The sequence below is a fragment of the Crocodylus siamensis genome, chromosome 6 (genome assembly GCF_052110815.1).
Source record: "Crocodylus siamensis isolate JL-2025a chromosome 6, ASM5211081v1, whole genome shotgun sequence".
Classification (NCBI taxonomy): domain Eukaryota; kingdom Metazoa; phylum Chordata; order Crocodylia; family Crocodylidae; genus Crocodylus; species Crocodylus siamensis.
The window spans coordinates 98,093,194-98,107,932 of NC_143400.1; the positions used below are offsets into that span (position 1 = coordinate 98,093,194).

A 14,739-nucleotide genomic window follows, 5' to 3' on the forward strand; every position below is an offset into this window, starting at 1 on the left:
ACGTCACCCCAGCCGGGCGGGACCCCCCACCGCGCGGCACTGCGCAGGCGCAGGGTGGGCGCTGGGGCATCGGGGGGCTGCTGAGCACAGGGGGCGTGGGGCGGGGAGGGACTGAGGGGGGCTGGGGGGCACTGGGGGTGGGCAGTTGGGGGTGTGGGGGGGATGGGAGTGGGGTGAGGAGGGACTGGGGGTGGGCAGTTGGTGTGGGGGGGATGGGAGTGGGGTGAGGAGGGACTGGGGGTGGGCAGTTGGGGGTGTGGGGGGGATGGGAGTGGGGTGAGGAGGGACTGGGGGTGGGCAGTTGGGGGTGGTGGGGCACTGGGAGTGGGGTAAGGAGGGACTGGGGGTGGGCAGTTGGGGGTGTGGGGGGGATGGGAGTGGGGTGAGGAGGGACTGGGGGTGGGCAGTTGGGGGTGGTGGGGCACTGGGGGTGGGGTGAGGAGGGACTGGGGGTGGGCAGTTGGGGGTGTGGGGGGGATGGGAGTGGGGTGAGGAGGGACTGGGGGTGGGCAGTTGGGGGTGGTGGGGCACTGGGAGTGGGGTGAGGAGGGACTGGGGGTGGGCAGTTGGGGGTGGTGGGGCACTGGGAGTGGGGTGAGGAGGGACTGGGGTGGGCAGTTGGGGGTGTGGGGCACTGGGAGTGGGGTGAGGAGGGACTGGGGGTGGGCAGTTGGGGGTGTGGGGCACTGGGAGTGGGGTGAGGAGGGACTGGGGGTGGGCAGTTGGGGGTGGTGGGGCACGTGGGGTTGGGGTGCGGGGCTGCTGGGGGCAGTGGGCAGTGGTGCGTTTGGGCGCGCCAGCGCAGGCAGCAGGAGCCAGTCCCTGGTGCAAGGACGGGCGGCGGGGGGCCGCGGAGAGGCTGCCCCTGCCGCTGCACTAGGACGCAGGAGCGGCTTCGCACCTCGGCGCTGTCCGGAAACGGTCTCCATCCCGTCAGGAGCTTTCCCCGTGTGGGAGCGTCGCAGTCGCCGCGGGACGTCCTGCAACGGTGGAAGAGCAGGAAGCTGCCCAGGAAACATCCCTCCTGGAGGATGCGATGCGAGCAAGCACAACCATTCGTGCGGGGCCTGTGCCCCGAGGGTGGTGCACGGACTGAGTTCGTGAGAGGTCCCGGTCCTGCAGCCTCGCACGGGGAAGTTACTGCCTCGCATGCACGTGCATCATAACTCAGATAGAGCTGCACACGCATATGCCCATTAAACGTGTGTTTCAGTACAATATAAATCCAGGACAGAAAGAGTTCCCCAGTCAGGCACTTCATCCGCGTCATCTCTGCACCCTCTTGCACAGCGCCTGTCTTCGTGAAATGCCCGATAATTACTGCCCTCTCACCATCCAAAATCTCCCCTGGAGACTTGCATCTTGCCCAGTGTTTTCCACGGGGGAATCACTGTTGGAAGTGGTGAAAACATTGTTCCTTGCTGTCTCCTTGACTGGCCTTCTCAATGCATCTCCTGGTCGTTGTCTCCATCACTTGCTGCATTGTGTGCACCGTGAGACGTAGGCCGTCTGTGGCCTGGGTCTTCCTCAACACTGAGAAGGCAGTCAATTGTAAATAAATACAGGGAAGACTATGACTATAATAAAGGTGTGTGTGAGTGTTTCACACTGAGTGGGTTAAGCGCTGAGCCATCAGGGTGATGATGGGTGCCATATAATCTCACTAGCAGTGCAGCCTGCTGCACTTGTGTGCATGCTGCATACCTGCATTATTTGCTTCCCTGGTTAACAGAGTGCGAATCCCATTTTTTTCCTATTACTAACATTGTGCCAAACATTTTTTCCTATTATTAATATTGTACCAAACGTCAGTTATCTGCATAGCAGTTAAATACACAGACCACTTGAGTGCATGGCACCTTTCAGTACCCCTCTCTGCTCTGTAACAGACCTGTACTCTGTTTAACTGTGTGCTAACTGGGGCCAGAAACCATGCAGAGGAAGCAGCTGTGAGAGGGCTGCTGTCAGGACCCTTGAACATGACAACCCAGGCCCCAGGGAGTTTTTGGGCTGCTCTCAGCCCTCATTGCCCAAGCTCCTTACAGCAAGGTGAAGCTAACTCAAGGCTGTCATTCTCAAGTATCTAAGAGCAGCCCTGAGACTGCGAATGTCAGACACCGCCGGTTCCTGCTGGTAATGCCACAGCGCTGGCGGCTCTCTGCACTTAGTGCGTATGGCTGGGATGAGTGCATGCCCTGGGTGAGTACACAGGGGTAACGTCTGCTCTGCGTCCAAGTGCAGTACACTGTACTTGTATCCTTCACCGCTGTGTATGCACAGTTAAGTATACACCTTAAAGTCTCCACAGTAGTTCCATTTTTTGACTCTACTTATCTGTAAAGAGGTTTATCTGCACACAACCTACACAGTTACTAACACTTCTCCGTTACTAGTGCCCTGGGGAGCACATGCTGATTTTTTTGTAATGAACTTGAAAACAGATATTTTGCAGTATAAGGGCATCCCCATCCACCTCTGCAAAACCAGGCTTGCCTGCCTTCCTTTCTCCCACCCCATTGCCCTACAGTCTGCTTTCTGCAACGGGCCTCGAGGTACTGCTCACTGCTGAAGCAGAACAGGACAAATGCACAGATGTTCCCTGGTACACAGTGAGAGTGACGGCCAAGTAGGCTGGTGGCAGATGTGCAAGTCTGGGCTCCCAGCACCTGGCTGTGCGTGGCAAAAAGCTACTCTGCGAACGTAACTCAGATGTGCAGATAAAAAGGGGTCACAGGTTACAAAAATGCAGGTGCATTGTAGCACGCCCAGGGCACACTATTGCTAGGTAGCAAAGCCCAGGGTAGGTGCGGCCCTGGCTGTATTTGGGATTTGCAGGTGTTAAGGACTGAGGGGATCATTATGGTAAAGTAGTCCAGTGATTCTCAGCCTTTCTAAACTCAAGGCCTCCCTCAGAAAACGCCAGCTCTGAGCGTTCCTTCTTTTCTGGATTACAGAAAAAATACTAGAGCAATTCTTCTATTGCAAAGATCTAAGAAAGCCATGGAAGATCAGAATGGTGTTAACCCTCTGGATTCCTGTTTGAAATCTGTGGGTTTATCTTATGAACGATGTGTAGGTGTTTGCACACCTAGTATTGAGTAGCACGGGGCAACACTGTCAGAAGGTTCTCATGGCACCCCAGGGTGTCGTGGCACCCACCTGAGAATCACGGATGGTGTGAGCCAGAAAAAAGGGTGAGAAGGTTTGGGGGCTAAGTGGTGAAAGGCGCATGAAGCTGTGAGCGGGGAATCTCTCTTGTCTATCAGATGCTAGGAGCGGGTGCTCTGCAACTGGCATCTGACAAATTTGATTGTTGCCTATGAAAGTGCGTGCTTCTTTGAACTAATCGGTCTCCAGAGTGCCACCTTGCCTTGCCTTATGCCTTTCACCAGGCTGACACAGATAACTACCTCTGCCTCTTGTTCGATTCCCGCTGTATTCAGGGAACCAGGGTTTTGCACCTTCTTTGGCATCTGGCTCCACACCAACTTCTCTCCACCTTAACAGAAATAACCTGCAAGGCCCTGAACTTTGCTTGACTACTCAAGTCAAAAGGTGTTACTTTATGCAGCTAGTTCTATTGAAAGGGGATCCATATTACCTTTTCCTATTGATTAGAGCAGCGGAGGCATATCAAGTTCTTAATTAAATTACTGTAGTCAGTTAATAAAAACAAGCTCATTAAGGAAGACTTCTTGTGACCACTATCTTTTATTGCACCCACTACATGGTTGGGATAGATATGCAGTGGGCCCAGTAAAAGATATCACCCACAAGAATTCTTGCATCTTCCCTGGACCATCACAGCAACATCATCTCACCACCACCACCAAGTAGATCATCCTTCAGTCATCAAGCTCATGATCTCTTCCAGCCCATAGCATGTCCTGATGCACCTTCCCCACGTCAGAAGATCCACTTTATTACTACTTGGTATCAAACATTAACAAATCATTGCTTCACAAAACCCAGACGTTATTCAAAGTCTTCCACTTATCTGCTGGATTTGCTCCTTGGCAGCAGTCCTGCTCTTTATGGTGTTATCCTGTTGTATAACATTGGGGAGTGGCTCCCTTGCCGTGCATGAGGATTACTCTTTCTAGGAGAGGGAGATGCAGTACTACATGCCATTATGAGCTGCAATATGCCACAAGTTTCCTGGAAGGATTCTCCAGAAGCAAAAGGTGTTTGTGCAGTTCCATGCGACAGAGACAAGGCACAGAAAAATAACCAGAGAGAAGGGCTGTGTGGCTGTGTGACTCGTTCCACATTTGGGGGACTTGTTAACTGAAGAAATGAACCATGTAACTCAACTTTCATCACTGACACTGCTTCTAGAAAGGCTGTGGCTGTTCACAGCTAGCGTGACTCCCCTGGAGACTGTGCTCTACGTTCCAGCTCACCTGTACATGGGAGACAGCAAACAGCTTGGAGACACAAGACAGAAGGAGCAATAGCAGTCTTGCTAAACCAAATCCCATAGCCTTCGTGCAGGTTGCACCCCCCTGGGGCCTCCCCTGAAGACCGATTCTGGCTGCATGTGCACTTTGGAGCTAGTCTCTGATTTGCAATAGGTGAAGGTCAGGGCTATTATGAAATGTGCTTTCTGTACAGAAAATGCCTTGGCTCCTTGCCGAATCCTGTCACTGCCTGGCTCCACATGCCGTCCAGGTATGCCTGTAAACACAGCATCCTTCTAGTGTGCGCCATCTTGCTGCCGCCTTACAGAGAGCAATTACACCTTCTTCCTCCCACACCTGCTCATCCGTCCCCTCGGGGAGCTCCTAAGCTGCCCACCAAGTCCTGCTCTTCCACGTGCAACACTGCCCTGCACAGGGCAAAGGCACTCATGTCCTGCACCGCAGGCACTGCTGCTCAATGCGGCATTACAGGGCAGTATATTTTCTTGCACTGTCCTCTCCCACCTCTGCCCATCTGCTTGCCTACTGCTGCCTTGCACCCCATCCAAGAGTGCAAGCTCCATGTGCTAGTACACTGCAAAGCTCAGTGGAGCTGGTGATTCTCAGAGCTACCAAAACACAAATAATAGTGGAGGAGCCGTCTGGCCCTTATGACTATTCACTAGTCCCCTTGGGTGATGCAGGACATTGTGACCTAGGACAGCCATGCCTGAAGCCAATAACGGGCTGTCCTGTTCCAGGACCAAGCGGCAGGTTTGCGCCAGCACGCAGGAGTACATTTGAAAAACTGCTTACTGCACCTTGGCCGATGCAGCCGCACAGATCCGAGCTGAGCTTTGCCAGAGCTGTTTCTCACTCCCATCAGCATCTCGCTGTCTTTGCAATGGGTGCTGGCATCTCTTGGAGAGAGCTGCTAGGTCTTGCAATCGGCTCCACACACGCAGAGCTCCTGACGGAGGCAGGGGTCAGCTGGCTACTGTCGGTTACGGAGCCCTGCCCCAAGGGGCATCCAGAGGAGACCAGCTCATTCTTGCTGCCATCAAGCCTGCAGAGAGGGAGAAACAGACCCCCCCACCTCAGCCGCCCACCACGGGGCAGGGTGCCACCTCCACCCAGTGGTCCAGGTCCAGGCCACACCAGCCCCAGGGGGAACAAGAGGCCACAGCCTGCTCCCAGGGGCTGCAACCTCTGCCAGGTCAGGATCTGCCCAGTCTGACGACTCTCCGAAGGCGCACCCCAGGGCAGAGGAGGCTCTGCGAGTGCAGGTGTACCTCCCAGGCACCATCATCTCCCCAGCTGAGCTCCCAAAGGCGCAATGTGGGGGTCTGCCCCTCTTCCCCACAACACCTAGACCTGTAAAGATGCTTCCACCTGGCCTAGAGAAACAGGGAGGGCAGGGGAGGGAAGCTGAGCTGCGAAAGGGGGTATTGCTACCCTTACGTAGCTGAAAAGGGGGACCCTTTCAGAGGCGTGACCCCCCCAGGCATTTCTCCCTGGCATACAATCAAGGCCATAGACCTGCTTACTGGCTCGTTTGCACTCGCTCGGTGGGCAGCACTCATGCTACAAGGTGCTCTGCTCTGGGCCGAACCCAGTGGAGGTTCATTCACCTTCTCGGATGTGAGTGCAGATGAAACCCCGCGGGACAAGGCAGGACTTCAGACCGCGCCGCTAGGAATCCGGAGCACAAGTAGCTGTGGGGCGCCCACCTGGCAAACAGGGGCCTGAGTCACGCTGCAGTTGCAGTTTGATTGTTAAACTAGATGACTCATGTACCAGAGCATGGCACAAGTCTTTAAAACCTCCTTTTAATGCTCCTTAAGCCACACTGGCACGGGGAAGGGTTGTGACATGATTTATTGCTGCCTTCTTGCCAGAACGTGTGAGCTCCGCTGCAAAGTAAATCATACAAAGCACCTGAGGGTGGCAGAGCCTTTCATCTCTTTCATGTCGCCCCGGCATTTCTCCCCTTCTCCTGACATGATGTTCAGCACTGCTCAGTTTTAAATAGCCTGGATAGCTATTTCCGTCCCGGCGCTAGCATATCTAATAGGTCACGTGCCTTTGTGCGCAGTCAGTGGCGGGAGGGGAATTCACTACTCCATTCACTAGAAGCAGGTTTTAAATAGCTGTTCTTTGTAGCAGCTATAAAAACCCCCAACAATGTGCCGTGCTGCCCCGCTCCCTCTGCCAGCCGGTGGCAGCAGGGAAGTGGCGAGCAGCAGGCTCTGGCCAGGCCTGCGTCGTCCCCCAGGTCCCTTGCACGTGGAGTGCCGTTCATCAGGAGCCAGGACCTTCCCTCCCCATGACCCTGGTCCTGGCAGAAACCACCCACTGACATGCAGGTGTTTTCCTCAAAAGCTTTTAAAAAGCCGTCTCGGCCCATCACCCTGTGCTCAGGCTGAGATCGCCTCTGGAAAGGAACAGTCGAATTGCTGTCCCATGCAGAAGCAGTTGGGACGGGGAGGGTTGCAGTGGTGCATTGAACCCCGCTTTGATTCCTTCACCAGCCAAAAGTTCAAACCAACCACCTGGGAGACACACCAGCATTTCTAGTCTGGCAGCTGAGGGGTCCTTGACTTCTGGCTCATGATGATCTGCCAGATTCCTTCTAAACTCTTCATTCCACAGGCATTAACAATCTGCTCTGCTTTGTAGTGGCCCTGCTGTTCTGCGAATTAAGCAATTCTTTCTTTTGTCATTCTGCTGGCTGTGAGCTGCTCCTGGTAAGGAGCTCCTGTTTCACAGCCCTGCAGACTGCTTAGAGCTCGAGCTAAAAACAGGAACCAAGGTGTGGAAATGGCCTTCCATGAAGCATTGCATGTACTGTCAAGATGCTCAAGAAAGCTGGATTTTGTTGTATGAAGTTGAAAAGCAGATGTCCGTTTAATTCTAATGACTGCAGGACTAAGAAAACAGCATCACTTGATTATTCTTTGCTTGGGTGCTGATACAGGAAGTTTATCATTGCTTTTCCTCCAGTCTTAAAATGCATAATGTAGCCCTGGGCCATTAGTTTATTAGTGAAGCTTCTAGTTTCCTTTGAACTTGATAAAAGTATGCATTGTGCTCTATGTGAGGATGCACCACATCATCTGCACCCCGCTTCTCAAAATCCTAGATCCGCCCGTGCTCCTGTCACAGGCTCTGCTGACTTGTAGGGTCTGGTCCTAGGCCTGGGTTCAAGTTCTGCGGGGGAGGCCTCCCTTCTCCTGTCTGCCTGCACAGGGCCTGGCATAACAGGGCTCCGAGCCTGACGGGCCTCGGGCACTGCTGCAGCAGAGAAATCCTCCAGCGAGTTGCAGGCATGCAGAACTAACTTCTCGTTTCCCCAACTAGTTTTGCTCTGGGGAAGGAAAGGGTTGCTTTTTGGCATTAAGGTCCTCAGCTAGAAACAGCAAGTATGACAGTTAATAAAGCCAGCGGAAAGCTGCACAGCTGCAACGCGGAGACATTATAAATAAATATCCTAATAAATGGGAAGAAAAGCATCATCCACAGACGGACGATGTGCACGCGTCACTAAATGAACTGTTCATGGGAACAGCATCCCAGGTCGACTGACGAGAGTCGAGCAGCGCTGGCAGCGAATGGAGACCCTGTTACCACAGACCACGATAGAGGAGACCGGCCCACAGACGGCCAGGGGAGATGTGCAACAACCAGGAATCTGAGATGGAAAAGAAACCAAAAATCATATGAGCACCATACCTCACATAATGAGCGCGCCGGCTCTGAAGCAGATGTATGCGGTCACTATAAAGATACTTATTTTTTCTAGGTGTGCAATTTGAGCGCGTTATTAAAAACGATTTAAGCAGAGAATCATTACAAATGATGACCTGCATAACAGTAGTCCATGATGCTCCGTGATACCAGGTCATCCATTCACGGCACGCATCGTCTTTGTGTGAAACCTGACATCATCAGAGCTTTTCATCTGACCACAAAAATTCTGATTGTTCTGAAAACCATACGGTCCGTGGCAACGTCGAGGCAGAAAAGAGTTACCTGGGTGGAAATATGCACTAGTCCAGGAATCCCCCACCCCCCCACAACACACACACGGATATCCGTAGACCTCCTGCAGATCTAGGCGAACTTTGCTGACAGTGTTTTCATCTCTCCGGAGTGAGAGGAACAACCCTCCCCCCTTGCTCTGCCTCTGGGTCCGGGTGTGACACCTATAGCAACCATGCAACACGGTGATGGGGCATGGGCCTTTTTTCCCCATCAGTTTGGGGTGGTTACCTTGCTAATGAACAATGCTACCCTGCATCCCACTTGCACTGCCCTTAACACTTAGCAGCAATTGTGTTTAAATCCCCAAATACTGCATTTTGCTGGAAGAAGAACATTATTTTGCCTGGACTGTCCCCGACAGGCCCCGTCCCATGGCAGACCTGGTGACTCTTTGAAAAGCAACTTGCATTTGGCTAGACAACTCCTCTTCTGGGAAGAAAACATGTTGGTTGTGCCAAGTGTGACGGGAATGAAGCGAAGCACCGGACCGGGGAGCGGTGGGGTTGGGAGGCTTCTGTTTCTCTTGCCCAAATCTGCTGGTTTTAGACCAACAAGACGGCCCCAGCCTTGCCGCAGCCTGCAGCAGCTTGTTAAGCCGGACCTGAGGCAGTCGTACAGCCTCATCCTCCTTGTCCGTCAGCCGTTTCGATAGTCAGCCATGCTCTTCTTATGATGTTGCCCCCCTTGGCCCCCACAACCCCTCCTCCTCCCCCTCGAACCCTCCTTCCGCGTACCCCACTCCCACGGGGCTCCACTCGTGCCCTCCGCTCTCCCCCGACCGACCGTACCTTGCTGCTGCAGCGTGGACCTCAGCCTCCATCCTCTCACTCGGGCCGTCGAAGCACGGCGCCTTCTCCTTGCCTCGTCCACCCCACATCCACCCATCCACTGTTCGGGGCCGGACTTCGGTGGTCCCGTTCCCGCAGCGCCTCCTCTCCCTGGCGCAGCCAGGGCCATCCTGCCTGCTCGCATCCGGGCAGGAGGCTGCCACCCTCGCCCCATCTCTGCCTCCCTCCTCATCACCCTCACGGCCCTCCACGGTCCACGGACCCGACCGGTCAGCTGTGCTCGGTGTCACGAGACCGAGAGCTTGCGCCCGTGCTGCCGCATGTACCTGGGATGGGCTCCCTACCAGCACCGCCGGGCAGCCAGACTAGCGGTCCGGCCCCGGGCATCTTGGAGCGCGGCCTCTCGCTCCCCCGGCCAAGGTCCGGCAGCATGGCGTGCTGGGCCTGAAGCGAAGCCGTGCGGGCTGCGAGGTTTCTCTCGGGGACGGCTGGATCGCTGCTTCGGCGGTGCTGGTCTGCAGGCGCGAGAGGCCTCTCCAGGGCCGTGAGAGAGGGGCGGCCACGTGGAGCACGGCTTGCAACGAAGCCGAGACAGAGCTCCCCTGGGCACGGGGCTGGCTGGAAAAGCAGACTCCAGGTCCCGACTGAGGAGGCAACCTCCTGCGGCCGGCTGCTCCGCGGCCCGGGAAAGGCAACTCCACGCACGCTGCATTTTACAGGGAGAACAAGTACACCGGGAGCACAGACGGCTCCCCTCCACGGAAGCAGCCCAGCAAGGCCCCGGCAGCGGCTGATCACCCAGGCCAAAGGGGGCAACAGCTTTAGTGGGGCTGGGGATGATCCTGGAGAAAACGGCCCTTGTGCATCTCTCCGGATACCTCTGCTTTCCTAAACGGCCAGGACTGGCCTCTGCTGCTGGCTGCATTTCGAGTGGCGTGGAGAAGAGACGCAACCACCTTGGCAAGGCTCCTTGCAGGAAAGTGAGATATCCTCTTGATATCTGAAGCCGCACACGCGTCCTGCTGGCGACACGAGCCCTCGGACCGGCCGGCGGTGGCCCTGCTCCAAGGCGGTGCTGCCGGTGCACCGAGCGCTGCGGTTCGGCCGCAGGGGGGTCAGCTCAGGCCTGTTTCCCCTCGGGCCAGACCTCTCGCTCTCAGATCTCGCGAGCCAAAATTAAGGTGTCAAAGGGCCGCTCAGTGGTGGAAGAGCTGAGACATTTCTGTCCCGCCCGACCACAGCTGCAGGAGACACTGCCGCGTTCTCCGAGGTCCGGGATCCCCACCCTGCCACTAGGGACCGGTCCGGCCGCCCATGTCCCAGCAGCGAGGTGCCACCCGGCCAGGGTTTGCTCGTCTCTGGCTGCCAGACTTTGTCTGGTTTTGTGCAAACACAAGGGGAATCGCAGACTGCTGCAGCCCAGTGCTTGGATATCGCCGACTCTACCCACTCCGACTTCCCAACGTGCTCTTCTCCCCGCAGCGCCGCGCCACGCCGTCCCGGGGGGCAGATCCGCTGTCCGTCTTCACTTGATTGCAGCGGTTAAGTGCACTTTGCAGGTAGGCAGATCAGGGATCAGGGGACTTGGCCAGGGCTACACAGCAAATCTGTGGCAGAGCCAGGCTCAGCCTCTGCAGCGCTGTCCCCTGCTCCAGCGCTGAAGCCCCTGAACACGCTGCCGCCCTCTCAGGCCTGCCTTCCCCTGCCCTAAAACTCCCCGGGCCCCATCCGGGTTTGCTCCCACCCTGGTCTCTCTTTGGAGGGAGTTACCCAGGTTCCCGGCTACCTCGGTTTTGCCACCTGTAAAGCACTTGGCCCCCTTGCAGGGCTGGCGCGTTTAGCCATTGGGGCAGATCCGCCGAAGGCCCCGGCAGTGGCAGCACAGGGTTTATCCGGCACCTGCTCTGCACAGAGCGGGGTTGCTCTGCACGGATATCACCTGCGCCCGGGCAGGGACCGTTGCCTTCACCCGGCAGCGTTCAGAGGGAAGGGGGCGAGGGTGGGGCGGGGCGGGGCGGGGCGGGGTCTCCCTGCCTCAAAGCAAGCTCACGCTCCCCCCGGGACACTGTCAAGCCATCCCGCCACGGCGCTCCGTGCCTCGGGCCTGGCCCAACGGCCCTGCCGAAGCTCTGCCCCGCCTGCTCTGCAGCCCCGGGCTGGACGCGGCCCCTCGGACAACAGGGCCCCCCTCCGTCCCACGCGCAAGCGGCTCGGCGGCCTCCCCTCCCGCCCGCCGCCGGCCCCACTGCCACAGGAGAGAAACGTCTCCGCGCTGCGGGGGCCCCGCGAGACACAGCCCTGCCCCGGCGCTGGCGTCGGAGGCGAAGCGTCGCCAACAGCGTCCCACTTCTTTCCATCCGCTGACGCAAAACAAAGTCCCCTAGCGATAGGGACCGAGGACGGGGGACAGGCAAGGGGCGGGCGAGTGAGTCGCGCGGCCTCCCTGCTCGATTGTGTGCTGCATAAAGTCTGCCTGCTGCTGCTAAGGAGGACAGTAGCCTGGTGGCCACTACCAGCTCCCAGTCCTTGCCGTCCCAGGGACCTCGATCCCGCGCCCGAAGGGCAGCGAGCCGCACAGCAGCCCCAGGCCTGGCGGCTCTGGTGCCGGCCCGCGGAGCAGAGGAGCCAGGCACCCCCGCGCCCCTCCGCGCCAGCGCAGCCCTGGGTTTCAGTAGCCGCGGGCCGATGCCCTGTGGCCACGGAGAGCAGCGTCTCTCCAGCTCCGGTCCGGATCTGCACGGCAGGGCCCGTTCGTCTGCGACCCGAGGCTCGGCTCCCCACGTCGGCAGGGGACAGGTTTGGGACCCGCTCCCTCTGCCCGCAAAATGCACCTGCCACGGGGAACAGTCCTTCCTCAGCCGCAGCAAACAAGCCAACCCGCTGTTGCAGACAAACCCAGGCCAGCATCCAACCTGCTTGTGACTTCCTCCAGGTCACAGCTCTGCTGAGCCCTGACGGTCACCGGTTGCTTGTGCAGTGCCCAGGGAAGGCTAGGAACTGGCGTTACGCTTGTCCCTGGATGAGTTGTGCCTGTGTTTGTCCCAGAACAGAAATGTCCTGGGATTGCCACATGCACACGTGACCCTTCAGGTCAAACAGGGCTCAGCGAGCAGCTGGAAGCGCCGCCGCGTCCTGCCATTGCTGCAGTGATGCAATCCCAGGACAACGGCACGGAGGTAGGCTGCAATCTCCCAAGATAAAGTGTTGCTACCTCTTATCCAGGCACGAGGTTTAGGCTTTATCCTGGGACAACAGGCACAGACATCTGTGCCATTGCACTTGGCCTGGGATAAAATGGTTTCTCCTGGGATAAGCACGACGTCTGCTTGCAGTCTTGTGTCACGGGCATCCTCGCCCTCGGCCGGGGTCTGATCCCTTCCCCAGGCTTCTCCCCTCCCTGCTTTCAAACTGCAGCAGAGCCTGCCACAGCGCGGGACACGACTGCACGTGGCAGACCTGGCTCGCGCGGCGCCGTGAGGGGAGGGCGCAGGAGTCGCCCGCCCCAGTGGCAATGCAGACGCTACCTGGGACACCCGGCCACAGTGCCCTCTCCTGACACGGCCCGGCGTGCTCTCAGAGGCTTCTTGTCTGAATTTCTTGGGGTCAGTGAGCCAAGGTCCGGAGGTGAAGGGGATGCACCCGCCTGCTCCTACATACCCCTTGCGACCCACCCTGGCACAGCGCCTGCGCCCTGCACCCCGACACGCGTGCCCAGGCTCTGGCTGCACCGGGGGGGCCGGGCCGCGCTGCCTCCGAGCTGCCCACCTGGGCCCCAGGACACCCTGCTGCGACCGCTGACCACCCGGCACCCTCAGCCCGCTGGGCTGGACGCGGCTGTTGTGACCGCTGGGAACTGATCTCTAGTGTGCACAGCCCCTTCCCGAGCCCAGCTGCGGACGGCATCTGGCTGGGCACTGGCACACACCCGAGCACACTTGCACGCGCATTCACACGCACGGCAGAGCCCGAGTCACGACCCCAACCGTTCAGACTGACGCAGAGGGAGGGAGGTTTGCTCTCCAAAGGCGACGGCTTGGATAGAAACCCCGCAGAGCTGAGTCCCACGGAGAAACCAGCACAGGAAGGGCTTGTGGCCGGACCCGGCTGGACCGTCAACAGCAACGTGTCCAGAGCCGGGAGACTTCCCCACGGCAAGAGCATCGGCCCCATCGTGCAGCGGGGAGGGGAAGCGCGGGGTGCCGAGGGCTGGGAATCGGGGCCGGGGATCGTGCATGCCGGGATCGCTCCGGGCACAACCCGGGAAGGCCACTGGGATGGCGCGAGGGGCTCGGGGGAGACAGCAAGGGCTGCGGACACCCCGACCTCGATGCTCGCTGGCAGCACTGGGCTGCCCAAATCTGCCCAGGCCGGGCTGGGCCACCCAGCCACACGGCACGGCTCCCGGATACCCGACAGGCTCAGACGTCTCGCCACGCAGAGAACGGGCCACAAGCGTTTGCCTGCGGAGCGCCAGCCCGCGCGGGCCCCGGGGAAGACCCAGATCAGTGCCCAATGCCCCCCAGCAGCACCGAGCGCTCCTGGCCCCTCGCTGCGGCACGACAGGGCGCCGTCCCCGGCGGCTCCGACCGAGATGCCGCGCCCACGTGCTGCCGGGCGTGCAAGGGGCCCTCTGGCCCCAGCTCACAGGGGCTTCCCCCCAGGGACACTCGCGGGCCGTCTCAGTCACAGAGCAGGGGGCTGGCGGGGAGCTCCAGAGCCCACATCCAGTCCAACCCCTGCCCTGGCAGGGCCGGCCCTGTGCGAACCAGCCCCGACACAGCCAGCATCGACACGACACCAGGCATCGCGCCCGAAGCAGGGGCCCGCGGCAGCCAGCGTCCCGCTCCTCTGCCGCCTTGTCGATGCGCGCCGGGAGAGCCCGGGCGCCGACGCGGCCCTGCGACGGAGGAAGGCTGAAGCTCCCCCGTCCAGACCGATCTGACCGCGGGTAAAATTCCTTCTGACCCCAAATGTGGTCCTGGTCTGACCCTGAGCGGAAGGGCAAGACCCTCTAGCCCAGACCCTGTCTGGCTCCCAGCCTGGTCCCCATCCCCAGCCTCAGCTGCAGCGGCACCGGGTGCCTCTGGGGAGGCTTAAAACCCCCCTGGCACATGGAGAAGAAAACAAGGGGGGCAGGAGCAACCAGCCAAGCCTGGAAACCTGGGGAAAGCCCACAGTAAACCACAGGCATTGCTGCACCTGGATCATCCCCAACAGAGTCTGCATCTCCTTGACGCCCCCGGGATGGAGAGTCCACCCCTTCCCTGGCATCGGTGCTCTCGTGGTGGAGCGCTGTCTCCAGACCTCCAGTCCAAACGGACTTTGCTGCAGCTCCCAGCCCCTGGCGCACGTCCTCCTCTCTGCAGCGAGGGAGAAAAGCTGCTTTCCCTCTCCTTTGTGTCTTGATGCTGGGCCGCGCTGGAAGGGCCCCCCACAAGCGGCTGCATGCACCTGGCCAGGGCCCTTTGCGCTGCGACAGCCAGGAGAGCAGCTCACGGAGGTGCAGA

At 58.6% G+C, this 14,739-nt stretch overlaps 1 long non-coding RNA gene across 1 annotated transcript; it reads right to left on the bottom strand.

Moving 5' to 3' along the window:
- Window positions 1-3,862: 3,862 nt before the first annotated feature.
- LOC149863289 (uncharacterized) lies at window positions 3,863-9,095 on the bottom strand. The gene is made up of 3 exons (XR_016443010.1): window positions 5,948-9,095; window positions 5,222-5,466; window positions 3,863-4,403 (listed from the first exon to the last, which is right to left on the bottom strand). It is a non-coding gene; the product is annotated as an uncharacterized LOC149863289 (long non-coding RNA).
- Between the last annotated feature and the right edge of the window lie 5,644 nt (window positions 9,096-14,739).